The sequence below is a fragment of the Schistocerca serialis genome, chromosome 4 (genome assembly GCF_023864345.2).
Source record: "Schistocerca serialis cubense isolate TAMUIC-IGC-003099 chromosome 4, iqSchSeri2.2, whole genome shotgun sequence".
In the NCBI taxonomy this organism is placed as follows: Eukaryota; Metazoa; Arthropoda; class Insecta; order Orthoptera; family Acrididae; genus Schistocerca; species Schistocerca serialis.
The window spans coordinates 416,500,541-416,528,040 of NC_064641.1; the positions used below are offsets into that span (position 1 = coordinate 416,500,541).

At 55.8% G+C, this 27,500-nt stretch overlaps 1 long non-coding RNA gene and 2 other non-coding genes across 3 annotated transcripts in view; 2 read left to right on the forward strand and 1 right to left on the reverse strand.

Moving 5' to 3' along the window:
- Nucleotides 1-12,474: 12,474 nt before the first annotated feature.
- Nucleotides 12,475-14,373, forward strand: LOC126476904 (small subunit ribosomal RNA). The gene has a single exon (XR_007587335.1). It is a non-coding gene; the product is annotated as a small subunit ribosomal RNA (ribosomal RNA).
- Nucleotides 14,374-14,706: 333 nt separating this feature from the next.
- Nucleotides 14,707-14,861, forward strand: LOC126476482 (5.8S ribosomal RNA). Its single transcript, XR_007587011.1, has one exon. It is a non-coding gene; the product is annotated as a 5.8S ribosomal RNA (ribosomal RNA).
- Nucleotides 14,862-16,524: 1,663 nt separating this feature from the next.
- LOC126474990 (uncharacterized) overlaps nt 16,525-27,500 on the reverse strand; it is a 28,604-nt gene continuing 17,628 nt past the window's right edge. The window contains exon 2 of the long non-coding RNA XR_007586628.1: nt 16,525-16,668. This is a non-coding gene — a long non-coding RNA (uncharacterized LOC126474990). The remainder of the gene's footprint in view (nt 16,669-27,500) is intronic.

Sequence of the window (27,500 nt, forward strand, 5' to 3'; positions counted from 1 at the left end):
CCAATCGCCAAACTCGCAACGCCAGCGGATGAACGGCGGACGTTTCCCGCACTCGTAATGTGCAATCCACACCTATAACTTGCGTTTCATGAAAAGTTATGTCATCTCCGGCGGTACACCGCAAGGTTACCGCCCTTCGATAGTGCCATTTTCGCGCTAATCGAAGTGCTAGGGGTTACAGGTGCCAGCCAGCCAGCCAGCCAGCCAGCCAGCCGCAGCAGCAGCAGCAGCAGCAGCAGCAGCAGCAGTTCCCGGTCCCGGCCTGCAGCAGTGGTCCCCCAGCCAGCCAGCCAGCCAGCCCGCCCGCCCGCCCGCCCGCCCGCCCGCCCGCCCGCCCGCCCGCCCGCCCTCCGGTGGCAGCAGCAGCAGCAGCAGCAGCAGCAGCAGCAGCAGCAGCAGCAGCAGCAGTCCAGCCAGCAGCAGTCCAGCCGGCAGCAGCAGCAGCAGCAGCAGCAGCCGCCGCCGCCGCCGCCGCCGCCGCCGCCGCCGCCGCCGCGCCGCCCCGGCCCCGTCCGCGGCCGCCGCCGCCGCGCCGCCCCGGCCCCGTCCGCGGCAGCAGCGTCCCTGCCTCTCGCCGTCGCCGTCGCCGTCGCCGTCGCCGTCGCCGTCGCCGTCGCCGTCGCCGTCGCCGTCGCCGTCGCCGTCGCCGTCGCCGTCGCCGTCGCCGTCGCCGTCGCCGTCGCCGTCGCCGTCGCCGTCTCCCAGTGTGTGTCCTATCCTTTTAGTGCCGTGTTTTTCTTTCTTCTTCTTGTCGTCATGTCCGCCCCCACCACCACCATCACTACTACCACCACCGCCATCGTGTATACGTCCCCTTCCGCCGCCTCCACCACTATCACTTGGTGTGCCCAGTCCCACCCCCCTCCTTCCATCCCTCCCCTCCTCTCTATCCCTTCGCCCTCGCTCTTTGTCGCCCCCTCTCCCGCCTCTTCCTCTCGTTCTGATCCTTTCCCCCCACTCCCCCAGCCTGTCACTGCAGCTCCGGCTAGGGTGGTGGCCCGTCGGGCCACTGCCCACGCCCAGCTCTCCCCGTCGCCATCACCGCCACCGTCACCGTCACCGTCACCGTCACCGTCACCGTCACCGTCACCGTCACCGTCACCGTCACCGTCACCGTCACCGTCACCGTCACCGTCACCGTCACCGTCACCGTCACCGTCACCGTCACCGTCACCGTCACCGTCACCGTCACCGTCACCGTCACCGTCACCGTCACCGTCACCGTCACCGTCACCGTCACCGTCACCGTCACCGTCACCGTCACCGTCACCGTCACCGTCACCGTCACCGTCACCGTCACCGTCACCGTCACCGTCACCGTCACCGTCACCGTCACCGTCACCGTCACCGTCACCGTCACCGTCACCGTCACCGTCACCGTCACCGTCACCGTCACCGTCACCGTCACCGTCACCGTCACCGTCACCGTCACCGTCACCGTCACCGTCACCGTCACCGTCACCGTCACCGTCACCGTCACCGTCACCGTCACCGTCACCGTCACCGTCACCGTCACCGTCACCGTCACCGTCACCGTCACCGTCACCGTCACCGTCACCGTCACCGTCACCGTCACCGTCACCGTCACCGTCACCGTCACCGTCACCGTCACCGTCACCGTCACCGTCACCGTCACCGTCACCGTCACCGTCACCGTCACCGTCACCGTCACCGTCACCGTCACCGTCACCGTCACCGTCACCGTCACCGTCACCGTCACCGTCACCGTCACCGTCACCGTCACCGTCACCGTCACCGTCACCGTCACCGTCACCGTCACCGTCACCGTCACCGTCACCGTCACCGTCACCGTCACCGTCACCGTCACCGTCACCGTCACCGTCACCGTCACCGTCACCGTCACCGTCACCGTCACCGTCACCGTCACCGTCACCGTCACCGTCACCGTCACCGTCACCGTCACCGTCACCGTCACCGTCACCGTCACCGTCACCGTCACCGTCACCGTCACCGTCACCGTCACCGTCACCGTCACCGTCACCGTCACCGTCACCGTCACCGTCACCGTCACCGTCACCGTCACCGTCACCGTCACCGTCACCGTCACCGTCACCGTCACCGTCACCGTCACCGTCACCGTCACCGTCACCGTCACCGTCACCGTCACCGTCACCGTCACCGTCACCGTCACCGTCACCGTCACCGTCACCGTCACCGTCACCGTCACCGTCACCGTCACCGTCACCGTCACCGTCACCGTCACCGTCACCGTCACCGTCACCGTCACCGTCACCGTCACCGTCACCGTCACCGTCACCGTCACCGTCACCGTCACCGTCACCGTCACCGTCACCGTCACCGTCACCGTCACCGTCACCGTCACCGTCACCGTCACCGTCACCGTCACCGTCACCGTCACCGTCACCGTCACCGTCACCGTCACCGTCACCGTCACCGTCACCGTCACCGTCACCGTCACCGTCACCGTCACCGTCACCGTCACCGTCACCGTCACCGTCACCGTCACCGTCACCGTCACCGTCACCGTCACCGTCACCGTCACCGTCACCGTCACCGTCACCGTCACCGTCACCGTCACCGTCACCGTCACCGTCACCGTCACCGTCACCGTCACCGTCACCGTCACCGTCACCGTCACCGTCACCGTCACCGTCACCGTCACCGTCACCGTCACCGTCACCGTCACCGTCACCGTCACCGTCACCGTCACCGTCACCGTCACCGTCACCGTCACCGTCACCGTCACCGTCACCGTCACCGTCACCGTCACCGTCACCGTCACCGTCACCGTCACCGTCACCGTCACCGTCACCGTCACCGTCACCGTCACCGTCACCGTCACCGTCACCGTCACCGTCACCGTCACCGTCACCGTCACCGTCACCGTCACCGTCACCGTCACCGTCACCGTCACCGTCACCGTCACCGTCACCGTCACCGTCACCGTCACCGTCACCGTCACCGTCACCGTCACCGTCACCGTCACCGTCACCGTCACCGTCACCGTCACCGTCACCGTCACCGTCACCGTCACCGTCACCGTCACCGTCACCGTCACCGTCACCGTCACCGTCACCGTCACCGTCACCGTCACCGTCACCGTCACCGTCACCGTCACCGTCACCGTCACCGTCACCGTCACCGTCACCGTCACCGTCACCGTCACCGTCACCGTCACCGTCACCGTCACCGTCACCGTCACCGTCACCGTCACCGTCACCGTCACCGTCACCGTCACCGTCACCGTCACCGTCACCGTCACCGTCACCGTCACCGTCACCGTCACCGTCACCGTCACCGTCACCGTCACCGTCACCGTCACCGTCACCGTCACCGTCACCGTCACCGTCACCGTCACCGTCACCGTCACCGTCACCGTCACCGTCACCGTCACCGTCACCGTCACCGTCACCGTCACCGTCACCGTCACCGTCACCGTCACCGTCACCGTCACCGTCACCGTCACCGTCACCGTCACCGTCACCGTCACCGTCACCGTCACCGTCACCGTCACCGTCACCGTCACCGTCACCGTCACCGTCACCGTCACCGTCACCGTCACCGTCACCGTCACCGTCACCGTCACCGTCACCGTCACCGTCACCGTCACCGTCACCGTCACCGTCACCGTCACCGTCACCGTCACCGTCACCGTCACCGTCACCGTCACCGTCACCGTCACCGTCACCGTCACCGTCACCGCCACATTCGCCTGCACCGTCAGTCACTATCTCCGGCGCCGCCTGCTGCGTCCGTGCCGGGACCTGTCCCTTCCCACCACCTCCCCATCGTTCCCGTCCCTCCTGTCACCACCCGCCCATCTGCCGCTGTCAAACGCCCTAGTGGCGCCTCCACTTCCTCTGCTCCTAAAAAGGCTCCACCCCGCCCCCCATCCCCACCCCACAATGCCATGGACGTCTCCCCACCAGGCCCCGCTCCCTCCTCCTCCTCCTCCCCACCCGGTCTCTACAAATATCTCCTGTCCCGTCCTGATCCTTCCTTCCTCGAGGCCCGGAATCTCTCCCTCCTCCTCCGCCAACATTTCCCCGGCGCCCCCATCTCTCTCCTTACTCCCAGACGGGATTCTGTTCTTATCTCCTCCCCCAGCCCAACCCTCCATACTGACATCCTCTCCCGCCTCCCCATCACCCGTTTTGGTCCTCACGCCTCCCTCACCCCTGCTCCCTCCCCATCTCCTATCCGCCAACCCCAACCCCCACGTCGCCCGCCGACCCTCACCGCCGTGATCACTCGGCTTAGCCCGTCGATCACGGAGGAGGAGGTGCTGGCGGAGTTGAAGGCCCATCCCACCCTGGAGGTGCGGGCAGTCCGCCGCATTTTCAACGCGACCGGCCCCACCCGCCTTATGCGGGTTTTCTCTGAGGACGCCCCCTCCATTGACCGTCTCCTGAAGGAGGGTGCCCTCCTCTTCAGTCAGCGATACAAGGTCGACCCCTCCCGTTCCCCCCCTCAATCCCTGCGCTGCCAGAGGTGTCTGCGCTACAATGCACATCCAACAGCAGAGTGCCGCGAGGCCCCCACCTGCCCGCATTGTCGGCAAGCGCACTTCCTCCGGCAGTGCCCCAACCTCCAATCCCCTCCCTCCTGTAATACCTGCAGCCTCCCCCACCCCACCTACTCCCAGAAGTGTAAAGCCCGACCCCCTCCCACCGCTCCTGAACTCACCGTACCTGTCCGTCCCCTGGACGCCCCCACCCCTCCTGGCAATTCCCTTCGTCCCGCCCCCACTGCTGAGGACATCATCAGGTTCCTCACCATTGTCCTCCAAAACGTCCATCCCTTTCAGCGCCCCCACACCTTACAACAGATCTCCCTCGCCGCCCGTTCCATTTTCCACCTTAAAATGTACGCCACCTTTTCCAATAACCAGGCCCATTTCACCTTCTCCCGCCTTGACACCCTCGTCTAAGTCCTTATCATGGCGCGACAGCATCGTATCCTTTTCCACAATATCCGCTCCCTTCCCGCCAACAAGAACCTCTTCCTGCACACCCTTGCTACCCACCGTGTGGATGCCTTCCTCCTCAATGAAACCTTCCTCCAACCCCACCACTCCATCCACACCTCCCCCTATCTCCTCCACCGCTCCGATAATCCCCTCCCAGTTGCGCGTGGCGGAGTTGCCATTGGCCACCACCGCCAGATCCCCGTTCGGCTCCAGCCTCTCCTTCCCGACCCCACCGAACACCTGATCCTTAGTCTCTTCTTCCCCGGCCTTACCATTACCTGTGCCACCATCTATGTCCGCCCCAACGCCCCTCTTCCTTTCGACTTCCTCTCCCACATCGACCGTACCTTCTCCTCCTATGTGATCGCCGCCGACCTCAACATCCATAGTCGCTCCGCTGCCCAGTTACGGCGGTGGCATCGGTTCCTCTCCTCCCTTCAAGGCGACCTCATCCCCATCCCCCAGCACACCCGTCCCGAATCCAACTCCACTCCCGATGTTATCCTCTCCTCCCCCAACCTCCTTGGTCGCATTACGGTGGATGTCCTGGAGCCTATTGGTAGCGACCATCTCCCTGTCCTCCTCACCGTTTCAGACGGCCGTCGCCCCCGCCCCGACCCTCGTCATGACCCTCCCCCTAAGTACATCCATGACTATTCCCGTGCCAACTGGAATGCCTACCGGGATACCCTCTCCACTCAGGTCGATAGCCACCCTCTCGCCTACCGCCGTCCCGATGATGTCACCCATGCCGCCTCCTTTCTCCAGCAGACCTTGTCTGAGGCCGTGGAGGCCCACGTCCCTACTGTTGCCATCCACCCCCACCGTCCTACCTTACCACCACAGGCCGTCCTCTTCCTCCGTGAATCCCGTCGTCTCTACCGTGCCTTCCTCCGCACGCGTGACCCGGACACCCTACGACGCCACCGGCAACTACAGCGACACATTCGAAATTTGCTCGCGGCCAAGAAACGCCGGGACTGGCGGCAGACATGCACCCGTTTAAATGCTACCCTCCCTATAAACTCGTCCAAGTTCTGGACCGCCTTCCGTCGCCTTACCGGAACTAAACCCTCCCCCTACTATCCTCTTCTCCACGATGATCACCCCTTCCCTGACGCCCTTAGTAAGGCCAATCACTTTGCCTCCTACCTGTCCGATGTGTTTTCCATCCCTGATGATCCCCAGTTCGATTACTCCCTCTTCCCAGATATCCGCGATCGAACTGACACCTCTGTCCCTCCCCTCGCTCCTGGTTTCCAGTACTTGGACAACATTCCACACACGGACCTTAATGCCCCCATCACCACACAGGATCTCATCAATACACTCCGCACCAAACGCAACACCGCTCCTGGTCACGATCGTGTTACCTACCGTCACCTTCGTGAAGCTCCTGTCTCTTTTCTCTCCACCCTGGCCGGGCTCTACAATGTAGTCCTGTCCACCGGGTACTACCCCGACCTGTGGAAAACCTCCCGTATCCTCATGTTCCTCAAACCTGGCAAACCGCCGTCCGCCGTCTCCTCCTACCGTCCCATCAGCCTTACCTCGGTCTTCAGCAAGGTCCTGGAATCTATCCTCACCCGCCGCATCCACCAGCATCTCCGCCAGCACCGCCTCCTCCCCGTTACCCAGTGTGGCTTTCGGCCGTCCTTCTCTTCCGACGATCTTCTCCTTCACCTCACTCATCTCCTTTCCGAACAGCTCAATTCCCGTCGCTCCGCAATCTTCCTCTCTCTTGACCTCGAACGCGCATATGACCGCGTATGGCATTCCGGTCTCCTGTTCAAGCTCCAAACCTTCGCTCTTCCCATTAACTACGTTCGTCTGATCGGTTCCTTTCTCTCCCGCCGTCCTTCCCATGTCACCATCCATAATACCGATTCCTACACCTTTTTCCCCTCCGCCGGTGTGCCCCAAGGCTCCGTCCTCTCCCCCCTTCTGTACCTTTTGTACACGGCGGATATGCCGCCGCCGTCACCCCCCGTCCACCTTCTCCAGTTTGCCGATGACACCGCCTTCCTTGCCCTTGCCCCCACCCTGCAACGCTCTCAACGCCTTCTCCAATCCCATCTTGACCGGTTCACCGCTTGGTGCAACCAGTGGTTGCTCAAGGTCAATCCTTCCAAAACCCAGGCGATCATTGTAGGCAAAACCACTCCCTCTTTCCGCCTCCTTGATTTCTATCTCACCGTTTATGGCCGTCCCATCGCTCTCACCCCCACCCTTAAGTACCTTGGCGTCACCCTCTCCGTCGCCTCTCCTGGACTCCCCATCTCCAGACGATCCAAGCCAAGGCACGTTCCCGCCTCCGTCTCCTCAAGCTCCTTTCCGGCCGAACGTGGGGTCTGGACCCCTCCACCATCCTCCACACCTATAAGTCCCTTATCCGCCCTATCCTCTGTTACGCCCATCCAGCCTGGATCTCCGCCCCCCCTTCCTTTTATAAATCCCTCCAAATCCTTGAACGCCATGCTCTCCGCCTTGCCTATCGCATCCGTCTCCCTTCCCCCACGCGGATCCTGTATGACCTTATCCCCTTCCCCCACCTCCTCCTCTTCCTCGAAAGGATACGAATCCTATACACCTCCCATAAACTCGATCCACCTCACCCGCTCGTCTCCCAAGTCCTCTCCCACCCCCGCCCGCTGCCGCGCCTGTACTCCCATGTCCCACCCGGTCTCCATCTCTCCACCCTCCTTACCCTCTCCCAAGGTGGCTTCCGCCAGCTCCCCCTCCCTGATGATGTCCTCCTCCCCTGCATCTACCCCTCCTATCAACTTTGATCCTCCCCCCCCTCCTGTGTCCTTTCCTTCAGGCACCCTCCCTCCCACCCCTTTTTCCCTTCCCTTCTCTTTCCTTTCCCCCCTCCCTCCTACCCTCTCCTCCGGGCTTCGCTCCCCCTTCCTCCCTCCCCCTCTCTCCTTTGCCCATGGCATCTCTGCTCTCCCCTCTCCCATTTCCCCTTCCTCCTCCTCCACCTCCTCTCTTGGCAGGTCCCCGGACTCGTACACGCTGAGTGGACATTCGCGCGCCGGAGATCATCGCCCTCAGTGTCTCGTGAGTGCCGTCGTGTTTCGTGTTCAGTGTTCCCGTCATGCTCCATCGTTCACCTGTGCCATCGCCATCTTCAGTGTTAGTGCGTCGTGACAACAGTTTGTAGTGAATTTTCGTCAAGTGTGAACGGCTCCGTGTTTGTCTTTATGTGTCTACTGTTTTACTACCCACCGTTATGTCACATTTGTGTATTCTTTCTGTTCTATCTTTCTCTCCTCTACGGCTGAAGAGCGGCGTACCATGCTGCTGACAGCCTGCCTGTTTGTACGGGTTTGAAAATAACAATAAAGAAAAAAAAAAAAAAGAGTTATGTCCAATATGCGACATTCCCGCTGTCCCTATACATGAGCTGCGAGCTGTACGGATTCCCATGCTGAGCGATCAGCTAGGAAGCGCCCCATCCATGTCGATACCCGTGGGCGTTGCACTCGCGCCGGAAGCTACCCAATCCCGGGCCTCAAAAGGTAAAACCCACGGGCAACGGGCGCTTTCTAGTAGTAGGAGATGTGTGGTAGAGGATCGCATTGCGACCTCGGACAGAAACTCGTCTGTGGGACAAGTGCATCTTGTAAAAACGAGTACCTAATAAGGGAACCATGGGGTAGCTGCTGGGGTAGTCGTTGGAGGTGTCGGTTCACGCGTGAACTAGTATCCAAGTTCTCCTACGGGAGATACAATGAGCCCCTTGGCAGACCGCACGGCAGCTACCCATAAAACTGCCTGTTTTCTACCTTATCCCTGGTTGATGGTCTTGACAGGGCAATGGGCGACTCAGGCAGTAAGAGATGTGCGGTAGAGGACCCGAATTAAAATGTCCTCGGCGGTTACTCGTCTAACGTGGTGGGACTAAAAGCCAACACGAGTAGTAAACATTTTGTTCCGAGTCCCGAACATCTGGGACTTGGCATTATGGCCTAGAACCTGTGGCTAACTCGGGTGTAGCTGGGTAGAACTAGTGAGCCTGAGGGCGCCCGGGCTCGACAGTGGGTAAGCCTGGCCAGCTGCGAGCTGTACTAATTACGAGCTACAGACTCGATCGCGTAACTCACTGTACGGATTCCGATGCTGAGCGATCAGCTAGGAGGCGCCCCGTCCACGTCGGTCCCCGTGGGCGTTGCACTCGCAGTCGCCAAGACTCGGGGCAATAGCTAAGTGTGCTCCTCAATATATTACTCGGAAGAGTAATGAGGGTCCGAGCCCCCAGTGTGGGGAGAGTTTTTCTGAGCCCTGACCCACCAATTTGGCAGGGCGTAGCTTCCCCCACCCCAGACTTGTGACTTGTCACAACACACCGGCACCCGGCTGTACACAAATAATGTATAATCAATTGCCATATCCGGGGGAAGCTGCCGAGAGAAGTAGCAATTTTAGTGGAGTCGCCGTTCTACTACTGAACAGAAATAGAACAGCACAAACCTCACCGGAACCAGATAAAGCACGCACACGGCGCTGATTAGTAAAAGATGCAGAGCCATTATAATCAAGATGACATATCCGAATGTCCCTATACATGAGCTGCGAGCTGTACCATGTACAAGCTACAGACGCGATCGCATTGCTCACTGTACGGATTCCCATGCTGAGCGATCAGCTAGGAAGCGCCCCATCCATGTCGATACCCGTGGGCGTTGCACTCGCAGTCGCAAAAAACGTTGGGCAAATATATTTCTCCGATGCTGAGCGATCAGCTAGGAAGCGCCCCATCCATGTCGGTACCCGTGGGTGTCGCACTCGCAGTCGCAAAAAACGCTGGGCAAATATATTTCTCGGAGGAGTAACGACAGTCCGAGCCTCCTGCGTGGGAAGAGCCTTTCTAGGCCCTGACCCACGGGAAGGGTGTAGCTTCCCCCATCCCGGACATTTGACGTCGTCACACTTCCGGTATTGACTATTAGACTGATGGCTGATAATCATTAGCCATACACTGGGGGAAACGGCCGACAGGGGTAGCAACATAGTGGAGCCGCAGTGTCACTAATGTTCAGAGATAGCACAGTTTCGACTGGAACCAGAGTAACCGTATACACGGCACTGATTAGAAATAGATGCAGAGCCATCAGAATACAAATAATATATACAACCGTCCCTATACATGCTGAAAGACTCTGCACACAATGAGAGCCACACGTCAGCCAGACACTCTTATCACACACTACTCTCTGCCTGTAACAGGCACACACACAATATCTAACCACCAGCATGGAAGAACATCCAGTGCATCCTCTCCGCCACATTACACAATCCACACTATCATAACCAGACCGGGAGGTCCACCCAGAAAACAGAATATCCCACCCTTCCGACATCCGCCATTGCTCAGCTAAGCCACGAACACCCACACATGTCCTACACAGGGGTGCACCCAACATCACAATACTGCCTCCTGTCACAGCACACAAACAATGGCAGGAATGAAAGACACAGATCTGCCACAACCTTGGAATCGGAGCGCCGCCTGTCATGAGCCAAAAGTGCATCCTGACGTGACAAATCGGATGATGCCGCAGTCATCCACTTACGATAATCACTATCAACGAACCTGCCCCCCCCCCCCCCATACAACTTTCCCTACAACAATGTGTATCTGAACCTAAGCTATATTGTACCTTAACCTAAGCGATATTGTACCTTAACCTAAGCGATATTGTTCCTTAACCTAACCTATATCGTACCGTAACCTAACCTATATCGTACCGTAACCTAACCAATATCGTACCTTAACCTAACCTATATCGTACCTTAACCTAACCTACATTGCGCCTTAACCTAACCTACATTGCGCCTTAACCTAACCTACATTGTGCCTTAACCTAACCTACACTGTGCCTTAACCTAACCTACATTGTGCCTTAACCTAACCTATGTTGTGCCTTAACCTAACCTACATTCTGCCTTAACCTAACCTATGTTGTGCCTTAACCTAACCTATGTTGTGCCTTAACCTAACCTACATTGTGCCTTAACCTAACTTACATTGTGCCTTAAACTAACCTACGTTGTGCCATAACCTAACCTATGTTGTGCCTTAACCTAACCTACATTCTGCCTTAACCTAACCTATGTTGTTCCTTAACCTGACCTATGTTGTGCCTTAACCTAACCTATGTTGTGCCTTAACCTAACCTATGTTGTGCTGTAACCTAACCTATGTTGTGCCTTAACCTAACCTATGTTGTGCCTTAACCTAACCTATGTTGTGCCTTAACCTAACCTATGTTGTGCCTTAACCTAACCTATGTTGTGCCTTAACCTAACCTATGTTGTGCCTTAACCTAACCTACATTGCGCCTTAACCTAACCCATATTGTTCCTTAACCTGACGCACGTTGCGCCTTAACCTGCTCTGTAATTGTTATGCGACTCGTTAAATTAGTGTAGTGTTGCCTAACCGCAACCGTCGCAATATAGTTTGTTGCGTGTATGTGGGCAGACGAAGTGTGTTGTGACACCTGACACAGGCATGCAATACTCGTTGAAGTGGCAAATGGCGATGGACGTCTACGTTTGCTGGTGGCGTTACGCAAATGAACAACCGGTAACCCGTTGTGGTGCGGTTGTTCTCGCTAGAGGTGAATCAGTGATGTCGACGATCGGTTGAGCTATTAACCGGTTGTTTCAGCGATACCCACCATGCCCACGAACGTGAATGGCATGTGGGTGTGAAGCGATACGCGGCGGTGGCTTGGTCGGACCGTTCCCCGCCGGTGAGGGGGGGGCCGCCTGGCGTGCTGGCAGCGCGCGTGGGCGGACGCGCTACAGCCGGCTGGTGGGGGCGGCCAGTGGCAGGCGCGCCGGCCGACGGACGCGGCAGGCGGCGCAGCTGCGCCCCGGCGCCCCCTGCTCGCGGCGCCTTGCGGCCAAAGTAGGTCCTCGCGGGCCCGGTGCGAAGCGCGGTGGCCATCTGCAGTGTGCTGGTCCGATTGAGGACTGTGTGCGCTGAGGATGCGCCGCCGCCCGGCGCTCGGCGCCGCGACGCCGTCTGCTGCTCGGCCGCCCCAGCGGTTCTCGCAGGTGGTTTGTATCGCAGCTGTGCGGACGTGTTGGCGCGTGCGCTGTGCTGGGAGAGTTCGCTTCGGCACCCAAGTGGGGCTTTTGTCCTTCTGTGGCGCTGGCGTTGGAGCTGCCGGTCACCGTAGGTGGCGCGTGTTGTCTCCCGCCGGCAATGCCACGACAGCACGCTCCCGGGCCTCTGTCGGCAGCGGCAAGCTCAGTTGGGAGCACGGGTGGTCGCACCTAAATCGTCTACTCGCCTAACTCCGGGCGATTGCGCCTCTCTCGAACCCGACCAAGTACTTAGGACGGCGCTGCGCGCCGCCGGGACCTGAGAGGGTTTCGAGGTGTGTTGTGCAGGGGAGCTCAGCCTCCTCCTGTTTGCAGAACAATTGAGCGGACGTTTGCGTGTTCGCGCGGGCCCCCGGGACACACTCCCGGGCGGCCGGCTGCTCAGCTCTAGTTGACGCAGCTCCCTGGTTGATCCTGCCAGTAGTCATATGCTTGTCTCAAAGATTAAGCCATGCATGTCTCAGTACAAGCCGCATTAAGGTGAAACCGCGAATGGCTCATTAAATCAGTTATGGTTCCTTAGATCGTACCCACGTTACTTGGATAACTGTGGTAATTCTAGAGCTAATACATGCAAACAGAGTCCCGACCAGAGATGGAAGGGACGCTTTTATTAGATCAAAACCAATCGGTCGGCTCGTCCGGTCCATTTGCCTTGGTGACTGTGAATAACTTTGGGCTGATCGCACGGTCCTCGTACCGGCGACGCATCTTTCAAATGTCTGCCTTATCAACTGTCGATGGTAGGTTCTGCGCCTACCATGGTTGTAACGGGTAACGGGGAATTAGGGTTCGATTCCGGAGAGGGAGCCTGAGAAACGGCTACCACATCCAAGGAAGGCAGCAGGCGCGCAAATTACCCACTCCCGGCACGGGGAGGTAGTGACGAAAAATAACGATACGGGACTCATCCGAGGCCCCGTAATCGGAATGAGTACACTTTAAATCCTTTAACGTGTATCTATTGGAGGGCAAGTCTGGTGCCAGCAGCCGCGGTAATTCCAGCTCCAATAGCGTATATTAAAGTTGTTGCGGTTAAAAAGCTCGTAGTTGGATTTGTGTCCCACGCTGTTGGTTCACCGCCCGTCGGTGTTTAACTGGCATGTATCGTGGGACGTCCTGCCGGTGGGGCGAGCCGAAGGCGTGCGACCGCCTCGTGCGTCCCGAGGCGAACCCCGTTGAAATCCTACCAGGGTGCTCTTTATTGAGTGTCTCGGTGGGCCGGCACGTTTACTTTGAACAAATTAGAGTGCTTAAAGCAGGCAAGCCCGCCTGAATACTGTGTGCATGGAATAATGGAATAGGACCTCGGTTCTATTTTGTTGGTTTTCGGAACCCGAGGTAATGATTAATAGGGACAGGCGGGGGCATTCGTATTGCGACGTTAGAGGTGAAATTCTTGGATCGTCGCAAGACGAACAGAAGCGAAAGCATTTGCCAAGTATGTTTTCATTAATCAAGAACGAAAGTTAGAGGTTCGAAGGCGATCAGATACCGCCCTAGTTCTAACCATAAACGATGCCAGCCAGCGATCCGCCGCAGTTCCTCCGATGACTCGGCGGGCAGCCTCCGGGAAACCAAAGCTTTTGGGTTCCGGGGGAAGTATGGTTGCAAAGCTGAAACTTAAAGGAATTGACGGAAGGGCACCACCAGGAGTGGAGCCTGCGGCTTAATTTGACTCAACACGGGAAACCTCACCAGGCCCGGACACCGGAAGGATTGACAGATTGATAGCTCTTTCTTGATTCGGTGGGTGGTGGTGCATGGCCGTTCTTAGTTGGTGGAGCGATTTGTCTGGTTAATTCCGATAACGAACGAGACTCTAGCCTGCTAACTAGTCGCGTGACATCCTTCGTGCTGTCAGCGATTACTTTTCTTCTTAGAGGGACAGGCGGCTTCTAGCCGCACGAGATTGAGCAATAACAGGTCTGTGATGCCCTTAGATGTTCTGGGCCGCACGCGCGCTACACTGAAGGAATCAGCGTGTCTTCCTAGGCCGAAAGGTCGGGGTAACCCGCTGAACCTCCTTCGTGCTTGGGATTGGGGCTTGCAATTGTTCCCCATGAACGAGGAATTCCCAGTAAGCGCGAGTCATAAGCTCGCGTTGATTACGTCCCTGCCCTTTGTACACACCGCCCGTCGCTACTACCGATTGAATGATTTAGTGAGGTCTTCGGACTGGTATGCGGCATTGACTCTGTCGTTGCCGATGCTACCGGAAAGATGACCAAACTTGATCATTTAGAGGAAGTAAAAGTCGTAACAAGGTTTCCGTAGGTGAACCTGCGGAAGGATCATTATCGACTAGACTGCATGTCTTTCGATGTGCGTGTCGTGTCGCGCAACACGCTACCTGTACGGCTCGCAGTAGCCGTGCGCCGAGTGCGGAACCACGCGTTCGTCTCAAAACTAACGGCAATGTTGTGTGGTACGAGCGCTGAAGCGCTGGAGCGGCTGGCCTGCGGCACCTGGCGCCTGGCGCCGGTTTTGAATGACTTTCGCCCGAGTGCCTGTCCGCTCCGGTGTGGAGCCGTACGACGCCTATCGGCCGTGAGGCCGTTGGACACTGAACGCTGGAACAGGGGCCGCCTATGCAAATGTCTTGAAAGAGATAGTGGAAACTATGAAAAGATCACCCAGGACGGTGGATCACTCGGCTCGTGGGTCGATGAAGAACGCAGCAAATTGGGCGTCGACATGTGAACTGCAGGGCACATGAACATCGACGTTTCGAACGCACATTGCGGTCCATGGATTCCGTTCCCGGGCCACGTCTGGCTGAGGGTCGGCTACGTATACTGAAGCGCGCGGCGTTTGCCCCGCTTCGCAGACCTTGGAGTGTCGTGGCCGCCTGTGGGGCCGGCCGCGTCTCCTTAAACGTGCGATGCGCGCCCGTCGCCTGGCGGTTCGCAAACCGGTACTTACTCGGTAGCGTGCACAGCCAGCTGGCGGTGTGGCGTGCGACACCTCGTACAACGACCTCAGAGCAGGCGAGACTACCCGCTGAATTTAAGCATATTACTAAGCGGAGGAAAAGAAACTAACAAGGATTCCCCCAGTAGCGCGAGCGAACAGGGAAGAGTCCAGCACCGAACCCCGCAGGCTGCCGCCTGTCGTGGCATGTGGTGTTTGGGAGGGTCCACTACCCCGACGCCTCGCGCCGAGACCAAGTCCAACTTGAATGAGGCCACGGCCCGTAGAGGGTGCCAGGCCCGTAGCGGCCGGTGCGAGCGTCGGCGGGACCTCTCCTTCGAGTCGGGTTACTTGAGAGTGCAGCTCCAAGTGGGTGGTAAACTCCATCTGAGACTGAATATGACCACGAGACCGATAGCGAACAAGTACCGTGAGGGAAAGTTGAAAAGAACTTTGAAGAGAGAGTTCAAAAGTACGTGAAACCGTTCTGGGGTAAACGTGAGAAGTCCGAAAGGTCGAACGGGTGAGATTCACGCCCATCCGGCCACTGGCCTCCGCCCTCGGCAGATGGGGCCGGCCGCCCGCGCGGAGCAATCCGCGGCGGGGTCGTGTCCGGTTGCCTTTCCACTCGCCACGGGGTGGGGCCGTTGCGGTGTGCGGTGGGCCGCACTTCTCCCCTAGTAGGACGTCGCGACCCGCTGGGTGCCGGCCTACGGACCGGGTGCGCAGCCTGTCCTTCTGCGGGCCTCGGTTCGCGTCTGTTGGGCAGAGCCCCGGTGTCCTGGCTGGCTGCCCGGCGGTATATCTGGAGGAGTCGATTCGCCCCTTTGGGCGCTCGGGCTCCCGGCAAGCGCGCGCGGTTCTTCCCGGATGACGGACCTACCTGGCCGGGCCCCGGACCCGCGCCGCTGTTGGCTCGGGATGCTCTCGGGCGGAATAATCGCTCCCGTCAGCGGCGCTTCAGCTTTGGACAATTTCACGACCCGTCTTGAAACACGGACCAAGGAGTCTAACATGTGCGCGAGTCATTGGGCTGTACGAAACCTAAAGGCGTAATGAAAGTGAAGGTCTCGCCTTGCGCGGGCCGAGGGAGGATGGGGCTTCCCCGCCCTTCACGGGGCGGCGGCCTCCGCACTACCGGGGCGTCTCGTCCTCATTGCGAGGTGAGGCGCACCTAGAGCGTACACGTTGGGACCCGAAAGATGGTGAACTATGCCTGGCCAGGACGAAGTCAGGGGAAACCCTGATGGAGGTCCGTAGCGATTCTGACGTGCAAATCGATCTTCGGAGCTGGGTATAGGGGCGAAAGACTAATCGAACCATCTAGTAGCTGGTTCCCTCCAAAGTTTCCCTCAGGATAGCTGGTGCTCGTACGAGTCTCATCCGGTAAAGCGAATGATTAGAGGCCTTGGGGCTGAAACGACCTCAACCTATTCTCAAACTTTAAATGGGTGAGATCTCCGGCTTGCTTGATATGCTGAAGCCGCGAGCAAACGACTCGGATCGGAGTGCCAAGTGGGCCACTTTTGGTAAGCAGATCTGGCGCTGTGGGATGAACCAAACGCCGAGTTAAGGCGCCCGAATCGACGCTCATGGGAAACCATGAAAGGCGTTGGTTGCTTAAGACAGCAGGACGGTGGCCATGGAAGTCGGAATCCGCTAAGGAGTGTGTAACAACTCACCTGCCGAAGCAACTAGCCATGAAAATGGATGGCGCTGAAGCGTCGTGCCTATACTCGGCCGTCAGTCTGGCAGTCATGGCCGGTCCTTGCGGCCGGCCGCGAAGCCCTGACGAGTAGGAGGGTCGCGGCGGTGGGCGCAGAAGGGTCTGGGCGTGAGCCTGCCTGGAGCCGCCGTCGGTGCAGATCTTGGTGGTAGTAGCAAATACTCCAGCGAGGCCCTGGAGGGCTGACGCGGAGAAGGGTTTCGTGTGAACAGCCGTTGCACACGAGTCAGTCGATCCTAAGCCCTAGGAGAAATCCGATGTTGATGGGGGCCGTCATAGCATGATGCACTTTGTGCTGGCCCCCGTTGGGCGAAAGGGAATTCGGTTCCTATTATGGAACCCGGCAGCGGAACCGATACAAGTCGGGCCCCTCTTTTAGAGATGCTCGTCGGGGTAACCCAAAAGGACCCAGAGACGCCGTCGGGAGATCGGGGAAGAGTTTTCTTTTCTGCATGAGCGTTCGAGTTCCCTGGAATCCGCTAGCAGGGAGATAGGGTTTGGAACGCGAAGAGCACCGCAGTTGCGGCGGTGTCCCGATCTTCCCCTCGGACCTTGAAAATCCGGGAGAGGGCCACGTGGAGGTGTCGCGCTGGTTCGTTCCCATATCCGCAGCAGGTCTCCAAGGAGAAGAGCCTCTAGTCGATAGAATAATGTAGGTAAGGGAAGTCGGCAAATTGGATCCGTAACTTCGGGATAAGGATTGGCTCTGAGGATCGGATCGTGTCGGGCTTGGTCGGGAAGTGGGTCAGCGCTAACGTGCCGGGCCTGGGCGAAGTGAGTGCCGTAGGGGTGCCGGTAAGTGCGGGCGTTTAGCGCGGGCGTGGTCTGCTCTCGCCGTTGGTCGGCCTCGTGCTGGCCGGCGGTGCAGGATGCGCGCGCCTGCGCGGCGTTCGCGCCCCGGTGCTTCAACCTGCGTGCAGGATCCGAGCTCGGTCCCGTGCCTTGGCCTCCCACGGATCTTCCTTGCTGCGAGGCCGCGTCCGCCTTAGCGTGCTCCTCCGGGGGCGCGCGGGTGCGCGGATTCTCTTCGGCCGCCATTCAACGATCAACTCAGAACTGGCACGGACTGGGGGAATCCGACTGTCTAATTAAAACAAAGCATTGCGATGGCCCTAGTGGGTGTTGACGCTATGTGATTTCTGCCCAGTGCTCTGAATGTCAACGTGAAGAAATTCAAGCAAGCGCGGGTATCGGCGGGAGTAACGCCAAGTGGCGGCGGTGTGGCTGCATCCGGACTTGGCTTTTCGAAGTGCGGTCTTGATGTAGTCGTGCTGCTGCTGCGAGGTGCCTTCCTTGGGTTATAGTTACAGGGAGAGTGATGCGCAATACATGGGCCTAGCCCTCTTAGCCTCTCCTCTCCTGCGGTCTTCTCCCCTTCTCGTGGGCCCGCTGATTTTCGCAGAGTGGAAGACCGCACCAGGGGCTTGGAGGGGTTACCAGCCCCCCCTCGCATTATCCCTTTTAAGTTGGGGGCAGCAGACAAGTAAATTAAAGTGGTGGCCCTTCCGTTGAAGGTGCCACCCCAGCTTCCCCAGCACCTAGCCGGCCAACTGGCCGTGCCGAAAATTTTGTAAGTTTTGCAGCTGTCTACGCCTGTAGTGAGTGTCACCGCAGCTTCACCACCAAGAACGGTCTCGGGGACCATCGCCGCCGCCAACACCTTGCGGCCGCCAACGCGGAGATCGTCACGGAGAGGCATCGCGCGAGGTGGACGGAGGAAGAAGTCCTGTCGCTCGCCAAGGCAGAGGCCGAACTGTTCCTTGAGAGGGACGCCCGGTTCTTCTTTGTCAATCAAGAACTTATCAGGATGTTCCCCGACCGAACGCTCGAGGCAATCAAGTGCCAAAGGCGGAAAGCTGCCTACAAGCAGCTTGTCCGCCAATTCATGGAGGCGCTTGAGATCGGTCGGGGGGAAGAGCCGGCGTCCCGCCGGGGAGCAGCGAGCTCGCTGCCTGACGCGGGCGAGGCCGCTGCGCCGCCCGTCGACGCAGCCGAGGACTTCGCGGCCGACACCACCGGGCCGCCGCCGGAGGGGCCGACTGACGCCTCCATCTGGGAGCATCTGGCGGGGTTACCTGTTTCCGCCCAGCGTTTCTCTGCCCTGGATCGAGTCATTGGTCTGGGGCGGTGCACGCCGCCCGATGTCATATTGGGCATGCTCCCAGATGCCCTTGCGTCGGTCGGGTCCAGAGGGGAGAGATCGATCACCAGGTCACAGCGGCCGCGCCAACCATCGAAGCGGCCGCCTGCCGCGCCGCCGACGCAGAAGCGCAAGCGGCGCCGCTGGGAATACGCGAGAACGCAGGATGCCTTCCGACGGTCGCGTGCACGTTGCGTGCGCGGCCTCTTGGATGGCACCCTGCTCCAGCCGCCACCTGCCATCCCTGGTCTGCTGGACTTCTGGGCGGACCTCTTCACTAACAAGCCCATCTCCACCGCGTGCTTCATTCGTGACCGCCTCCTCCCGCACTCGGAGCCTGTCGCTCTCGAGTGCCTATGGGGGCCGGTCACACATGAGGAGGTCCCGCCGCGTTGCCGCCCAGGGGATCAGCGGCCGGGCCGGACGGCCTTACCCCAGCGGAGTTGCGGCGCCTGCCGCACGAAGTCCTGGTGAAAGTGATGAATCTCTTCCTTCTGGCCCGCGCCCTTCCGGAACGCCTGCTTCGCGCGCGGACGTCCCTTCTCCCGAAAACGGCTGCACCAACATCCCCCGCTGATTTTCGCCCCATTACGGTCTGCTCGGTGTTGGCGCGGACCTTTCACAAGGTTCTCGCGTCACGCTTGATGCGCGCATGTGCTGTGGACGAACGTCAGCGGGCATTCATCCCTCGGGATGGGATGTTGGAAAACACTTTCATCTTGGACACTGCTCTCACCGACGCAGTTCGCTCCTGCCGCTCTGTCTTTGTGGCATCGATAGACGTATCTAAGGCATTCGATTCGGTAGATCATGCTGCCCTTCGCCCCGTGCTGAAGGCGCATGGCCTGCCGGATTGCTTTGTCGAGTATGTCGAGCGGTGCTACGAGGGCAGCACGACAGTGATAGCGGACGGCGCCGGCGTGGGCGTGTCTGTGCAGCCAGCACGGGGCGTTCGCCAGGGCGATTCCCTCTCCCCCCTCCTGTTCAACTTTGCGGTGGACTACGTTTTAGGCCAACTGCCCTCCCACATCGGAGCTCGGATCCTCGGTCGCAGAGTCAACGCTGCGGCCTTTGCAGATGACGTCTTGCTGTTTGCAGCGACCCCGAGGGGCTTGCAGTTCCTCATCGATGCAGCTACCGCAGCCCTCGCCCACCTGGGGCTGCAGATCAACGCCCGGAAGTGTTTCACCCTCGCCTTAGTCGCGTGAGGGCGCGAGAAGAAGGTGAAGATGGACAGCAATGTCACCTTCACAGCAGGCAATACCACCATGCCTGCCCTGCGTGTGGGTGAAACCTTCCGGTACCTGGGGCTGCAATTTTCCACGGCGGGTCGCTGTGTCTTCAATGCACGTCGCCACCTGGTGGAGCAGCTTGACGTCATCTCCCGAGCTCCGCTGAAGCCGCAACAGCGCCTCCACGCTCTCACCAACGTGCTTCTCCCTGGCCTGTACCATGGGCTGGCCCTCAGCCACACCCGGGTGGGTGCCTTGAAGTCGGCCGACGTCACCATCCGGGCCGCCGTCAGGAGATGGTTCCGCCTTCCGGCGGACACCCCCCTGGGATATTTCCACGCTCCTGTTGCCCAGGGGGGCCTCGGCATTCCATCTTGCCGTTGGATGGGTCCAATGCTCCGTCGGTCCCGTCTCCTGGCGCTGAAGAAGATAGGGCCAGCCTTCGACGGTGCAGGCATGGATGAGGTGCAGCGTGAGATCGAGGTGCTGGAGCGCCACCTAACGTGGGAGGGCCACCTCCTCAAATCGTCAACGCAGGTTGGGGAAATGTGGGCGGCGCGCCTACACATCGCCATTGACGGTGCGGCGCTGTCATCCTCTGCCGCCGTCATTGGCCAACATCAGTGGGTCCCCGACACCAGTCGCCTGCTATCTGGGCGTGAATACATCGACGCCCTCCGCGCCCGCATCAACGCCTTCCCTACGAAGGCACGGCGCAGTCGCGGGCGGGAGGCGGACACCAGATGCCGCGCGGGGTGCCAGGCCGTGGAGACCGCCAACCACGTACTTCAGGCTTGCTTTAGGACGCACGGGTCCCGGGTCAAGCGCCATAACGCTGTTGTGCGTTATGTCGCCCGTGGACTCGCGCAGAGGGGCTTCAATGTCTCCGTGGAGCCCCACCTCCGAACACCTGAGGGCATCCGCAAGCCTGACGTGGTGGCGGTCAAAGACGGCATCGCCCACGTGGTCGACGCCCAGATAGTCGGAGACCATCTCCGGCTCGACTGGTGTCATTCCCAGAAGGCGGCCTACTACGACACGCCGTCTATCCGGCGTGCCATCTCCAACCTGCACCGTGACGTTGAGGAGGTGATTGTGTCCACCGCGACGTTGAACTGGAGGGGTGTATGGTCTCCAGCGTCGGCGAGGGATCTCGCCGCCTTAGGCTTCCAACCCCGAGAACTGGCGGTGCTGAGTACCCGTACACTACAGAGCTGCTGCAAAAGTTACAAAATTTTCGAGCGTATGACGGCTCCTAGTCCGAAGCAACGTGTCGGCGTCGGCTAGGCTGCTGGTTATTTTCTTCGCCTTGACTCCTGGGGCCTATCCACAGGAGGAATAATCCGTCTTTGTTCTTTCTTCTTTGTGTCTTTAAGTTGTGTTGTTTTTCCGCACTTATATATGTATATTAGTTTTAAACTTTTCTTGTGGTATCGCCCTGTAAGTCCCCACCCCAGTGGTGGACATTGGCGAGAAACACCTGCCACAAACAATATATATATGTATATATGTGTTATTCAATTCTTTGAATAAAGACGGCTAATGAATAGCCAAATGCCTCGTCATCTAATTAGTGACGCGCATGAATGGATTAACGAGATTCCCGCTGTCCCTATCACTCTTGATTGTGACTACCTGATTGTGACACTGATTTTGAACATCTTAATCTGTACAGTCTCCCTCCATATAACTTTGATGCAGCAGGTATGCTTCTGCACCTAGAGGCGTAAATCACGTTGAAAGTGATCTAATCTGTGACTATGTTTGGTCAAATAACTGTATTAATAGTAAATTAACCTTCAAAATTCTCTGTCAGACATGGTTCGATCTGTGTACCACAGGCGTGCATAGTTCGATCTTTGTACCACGTTCGTGAATAGTTCGATCTGTGTACCACAGGCGGTAGGAAGCGACATTAGTTCGATCTGTGTACCACGAGAGACATTAGTTCGATCTGTGTACCACGAGTCTTTGGGCGGCTGTTTGTTCGATCGTTGTACCACGGACAAGTATAACATCAGCTTGTCACTAAACTCTGAATCCGACTCTATCTCACTCTTGGTGAGAGTGGGCCAGACGTAGGGTAAATGGAGTAGATCGACACACCCTGCCTCGCTGTTGCGAGATATTGTGTGTGCTCACAGTTTGTCCAATAGACTGTGCTATATGCTGGCATAATGTCATCCTCAGAGGACGAGGAAGGAAATGTGGGGGATGAAAGTCGTGGGGGCACCAAATTAAATAAAGTTGAGGACTATTACACTAACATTTTGGAATTCATAGATGAACACATGACACCTACCAAAAAGATTACAGTAAATGTAATGAGTGAATTGCGGAACAAGCTAGCATTGTGGGCGATGTACCAATGCAAATTAGTTGGTAGGAACGAGGAGCTCGTCAAGCAAAACCAGTGGCTGCGAGAGACACTTGTTGAGAAGAGTGAGGGAATCTCCAAAGAAATCAAGACTATTAAAGACGAGATCCCAAAAGTGGCTGCACCTTCATTTGCTGAAGTTGTAGCAAAACCAAGTAAATATGTACCCACCACCAAAGCCAAAATAGCATCTGCACAAGCAAAGGCGCCGAATATAGTATTTGTGAAATCAAAAGATGAGAGTGATGCAAAAGTAACAAAGCAGAGGTTTATAAGTGTGATTGACCCAAGAAAAGAGCAAATCAAAATTAAAAGTATGCGTGCTGTGAACAGTGTTCTCATTGTTGAAACTGAATCCCCTGCTGATATCCAAAAGATCTCTACAAATAGTAAAGTCGCTGAAACTTTGAAGTGCGAGCCACCTAGGAAGAAGCGTCCTCTTATCATTATTTATGATGTGCCAAGTGAATTCGGTGAGCAAGAGCTAGTAGAGACAATCTGGCAGCGAAATCTTGCTGACAAAATAAGTAAACAAGAGATCCTTGAAGAAATGCGACCCTGTTTTAAGACTGGTCCTAAAGGAAAGGTGGAGGTAAACCATGTTTTTGAAGTAAGTGCAAGAGTGAGGAAGCTGTTAGTAGAAGCAAAACGAGTGTATGTGGATTTTAGATCACTGTCGGTGAAAGACTATTTTGCCTTCAAATGCTTTAAGTGCCAGAATTTCGGTCACAGAAGTGCAAAGTGTACTGCTAAGTCCTTTGTGTGTTCACATTGTGGTGAAGACAACCACCAAAAAACAAATTGTCCCAACTCAAATAAGCCAGCAAAGTGTATTCCGTGTTCTTCGAGAGGCAAGGTGTGCAATACACCAGGTCCTCAGTGCCCTACCTATCAGCTATATTTGCGCAGACTAATTGAAAGTACAGATTATGGACAGTAATCTATCACCATATAGTGAAGAGTTCATACCAGGCAGAGACTTAAAATGTCAGGAAATTGCACAAATAGCTGATAAGAATATGATACGTAGGAAACATAAGCCACCATCCCCGAGGCTTAGGAATTGGCGTAGGGCAATTGCATGGAGGAACATGCTACGCGAGAAGAGGCAACCTCTACATACTTTAGAACTAGCCCACTGCGTGGATGTTAACACATTAGAGGACGAAATGACAGTTACAAGTGAAGATAAGATGTACCTTATGGACAAGTCAGATCTCGCGTTAGGCAATAGTGAAAATAATGATCAGAATATAGTTGATACCGATAAGAACAAAACCACAGACAGTAGTAATTTCCCCCAGGAACAGGGGAAAGAGCTTTCTTCATCAATTCAGGACAGCACCATTAGCTCTACCTTTGCAGGGAGTAAAATGTGTAACGTTGGCCTTGAAAATCATGGAATTCTTTCCAGGATTAGGTCAAAGTTAAAGAGCAAAAGCAAAAAGACTATCGAGCCCTGTCATAAACCCTACATGATCACTATTGGTACTCAGACCGACTTTACAGACAGTGGAGACACACTGAAGCCTACAACAAATGAGGGAAATGACTATAAACAGTCGGATCCTCGATCGATTTATGTTGATCTTGAAGAGAATTACAGACTCTCTAGATTAGAAGACATGAGTGTATTAGTTGTAGCCCTTAGGCACATTGTCAGAATAGGGCATCCAAAAGGGAATACAATCGGCTTTCCATATCCCGGAACTGCCGACAGGCTGTTTTTGCGATGTAATAATCTACCAACTGGGAAGAAAGAATTGGGTGAGATACTTCAGAGGGCATATACCCGACGTAACGAAAAATTTGATCAAGAGGAGCTCTACAAGGAATTTGTGGAGTGTTATGGTAGAACAGTTTATGAGTACGACAAGACAGGTTTTAGATTTTATAATCATGTCAGACAGCCTTAATGAGTAGAAGGAATTTAGGTATAACTGTTGCTCAGATTAATGCTATGCGTAGCACCACCGTAATGACAGAAATATGGAAGGTTGCAGAAGCCCGAGGTTTGGATATTATATGTATCCAGGAGCCTTACACTACGAAAGGGAAACTGGTACATTGCCCAATGGGTGCAAGAGTGATCATGAATGGAGAGAATCCAATGGTGGCCGTTGTGGTGCTGAAAAGAGAAGTATCAGTGACAACAATTGCTCAGGTAAATGATGAACACTCTGTTACTGTGGAGCTAACGACGACTGAGGGTGTCTTTCTCATAACTAACCTGTACTTTCAATATGCACATGAGATACAACCCTATCTCGATAAAATGATAAGAGCCAACGAGGTTGGAGGTAACAGATATCACATCTTCACAATAGATGCAAATGCTAAATCAGTACTATGGAACAGTAGAGAAACTGACGAGAGAGGACTTGAACTACAGGATGCTATTGCGGAGCAGAACTTAATAATTGTGAATAAACCCGGGTTTCCACCAACTTATCATAATAGAGCAGGGGCAAAATCTAATATCGACATTACATTGGCAAATGGAAGTGTGCTAAATAGGATACAGGCCTGGGAAGTACTGAACAGAGTGACTACAAGTGATCATAATATGATTACCTTTAGCCTTGTAAGCGTAAACAATGTAAACAGGGAGGAGAATTATATAGGAACCTACTTCGATTACAAAAGAGCAGAATGGGAGCGCATGAGGGAGGAGTTTCAACTGCAGGTGCCGGAAGGGAATGGCTTTGACATTGATTCGACAGCAGAAGCAATACAGGTGCATATACAAAACCTTATGAATACCTTCATACCTAAGCGTCCATTCTTTCGCGGCTCGAAAGTGCCATGGAGTTCCACACTAACAGAATTAAAGAGAAATGTTCGTAGGGCACGGCGCGCATATCAGAGGTCTCTCGGTGACAGAGAGAAGCAGAGAAGGTTGCTAATTTATCGGGAAATCAAAGCAGTTTATAAGGAGGAATTAATCAATACGAGAATAAAGCACTGGGAAACGTTCGTTAAAAAGGAATTTCGAACTAATGTGTGGGGCTTACCATATAAAATTGTGAGTGAGAAGCTTAAGACACCTCTCATTTTGTCGACGCTTCAGAAGGCAGATGGTTCTACTACATCAGGGTGGCGAGATTCGGCAGAATATTTAATGGAAAGTTTACTCCCAAGTGATGATCCGGCTTCAGATAATGAACACCAGGCACTCTTGAGACAGAAGATGCAAGAAGAGTATCCAGATGAAGGAGTGGTTGTACCATTTGCTCAGGAGGAAGTGAGTCGTGCTATTGACACCATGAAGAAAAATAAATCCCCCGGAATAGACAAGATCACAGCAGAAACGTTACAACAACTGAAAAGTAAAATCGTGCCATATCTAACAGCTCTTTTTAATGAGTGCCTCTTGCAGGGAAGAGTACCAAAGGTATGGAAGATCGCTGAGGCAACCATTATCAAAAAAGGGGAAGATAGAGATCCGAAATTCGTGAAGAGTTACCGTCCAATTTGCCTGCTGAACACTATGGGGAAGGTCCAAGAACGGTTGCTGTGCGGACGGCTGAGCGATCATAGGGAGCTCTACGGGCTCAACCAATGTCAGTACGGTTTTCGGGCTGGACGGTCGATAGATGATGCAGTTAATCAAGCATTACACATAACTTCAACTTCGCAGGCGAAGTATGTTGTCGGTGTGACGATTGATATACAGGGTGCTTTCGATAATCTGTTCTGGCCTTCGCTGTTCGCAAGACTGCGAGAGCTAAGAACTCCAAAGTGCTTAACATGTCGATGCTTGATTACTGCAAGGATAGAAGGGTAATATGGAGATCACCAGAACACACAATAATAAAGCACATTAGTAAGGGATGCCCCCAGGGCTCCATTTGTGGCCCTATATTCTGGGATATTTTGACAGAACCACTCTTGGAAATATTGGAAAATAACGAAAACGTAGCTGGTATAATAGCATATGCAGACGACCTGCTCGTAATCATAACTGGTGATTCTAGAAATTTAATTGAAAATCGAGCAACTACAGTCTTAAAAACTGTAAGTGAGTGGTGTACATACAGTAAACTTCAAATAGCGGTTAGTAAAACTAAATACATATTGTTAAAAGGTAAACTATCTGCAGGTAGGGGTCCATCCATAAAACTGCAAGGCACTCCAATTAGTAGGGAGATAGTTTGTAGATATCTTGGGCTGCACCTTGATGAGGGGCTGAACTTTAGTGCACACATTAAATTGGTGTGCGAGAAGGCATTGAACCTTATGAATAAGATCTGTACGATTGCTACCTCCAATTACAAACTACCCATTAATGTTGTTAGAATTTATCATGAGGCTATCCTAATGTCGATTGTGTCATTTGGGGCAAGTGCCTGGGCACATAAGCTGCGACAGGTGCAACCAGTTAGGCATCTGAGAAGAATGCAACGCAGTGTTCTCATTAGAATGACAGGAGCCTTCAAAACCACGCCAGTGGAGGCACTGTTGGTGATCCTAGATCTATACCCTGTGGACTTACAAATCAGGCGTCGAGGAGCCCTTTACTGGCTGCGGAGGGGCAAAGCTGACAAAGTGGAGGCAATTACAGGTGCGAGAATTGAAAACAAATTAGAGCTCAAACACTGGATGGACAGAGAGTGGCAACAAATCTGGGATAACATCGACACGGGTAGACGGGTGTATGAAATTTTCCCGGATATCAGGGAACGACACCGGATGCGACATATAAATGTGAGTAGGGGTATGGTCCATTTTCTTACTGGACATGGTCCATATCTCACTTACCTATACAAAATCAATAGTTCAGATAATAATAGCTGTATGTGTGGTGCTGAGGGAGATCCGGAACACATGGTATATATGTGTCAAGGAAAGGATGCAGCAACGGAATTACTTCACATTTTACGTAGTAAGAATGTGTCTGAAATCGTGCGAGACGTAGACGCGTGTGAAGTACTGCGTGTGCTGTCAGATGAGTTTTCTGCTAAGCAGATGCGTGTGTATGTGATGGCAGGGGAAAGAGCAACACAGCTGGCAGCAAGAAGAACGGATCGACGGCGACG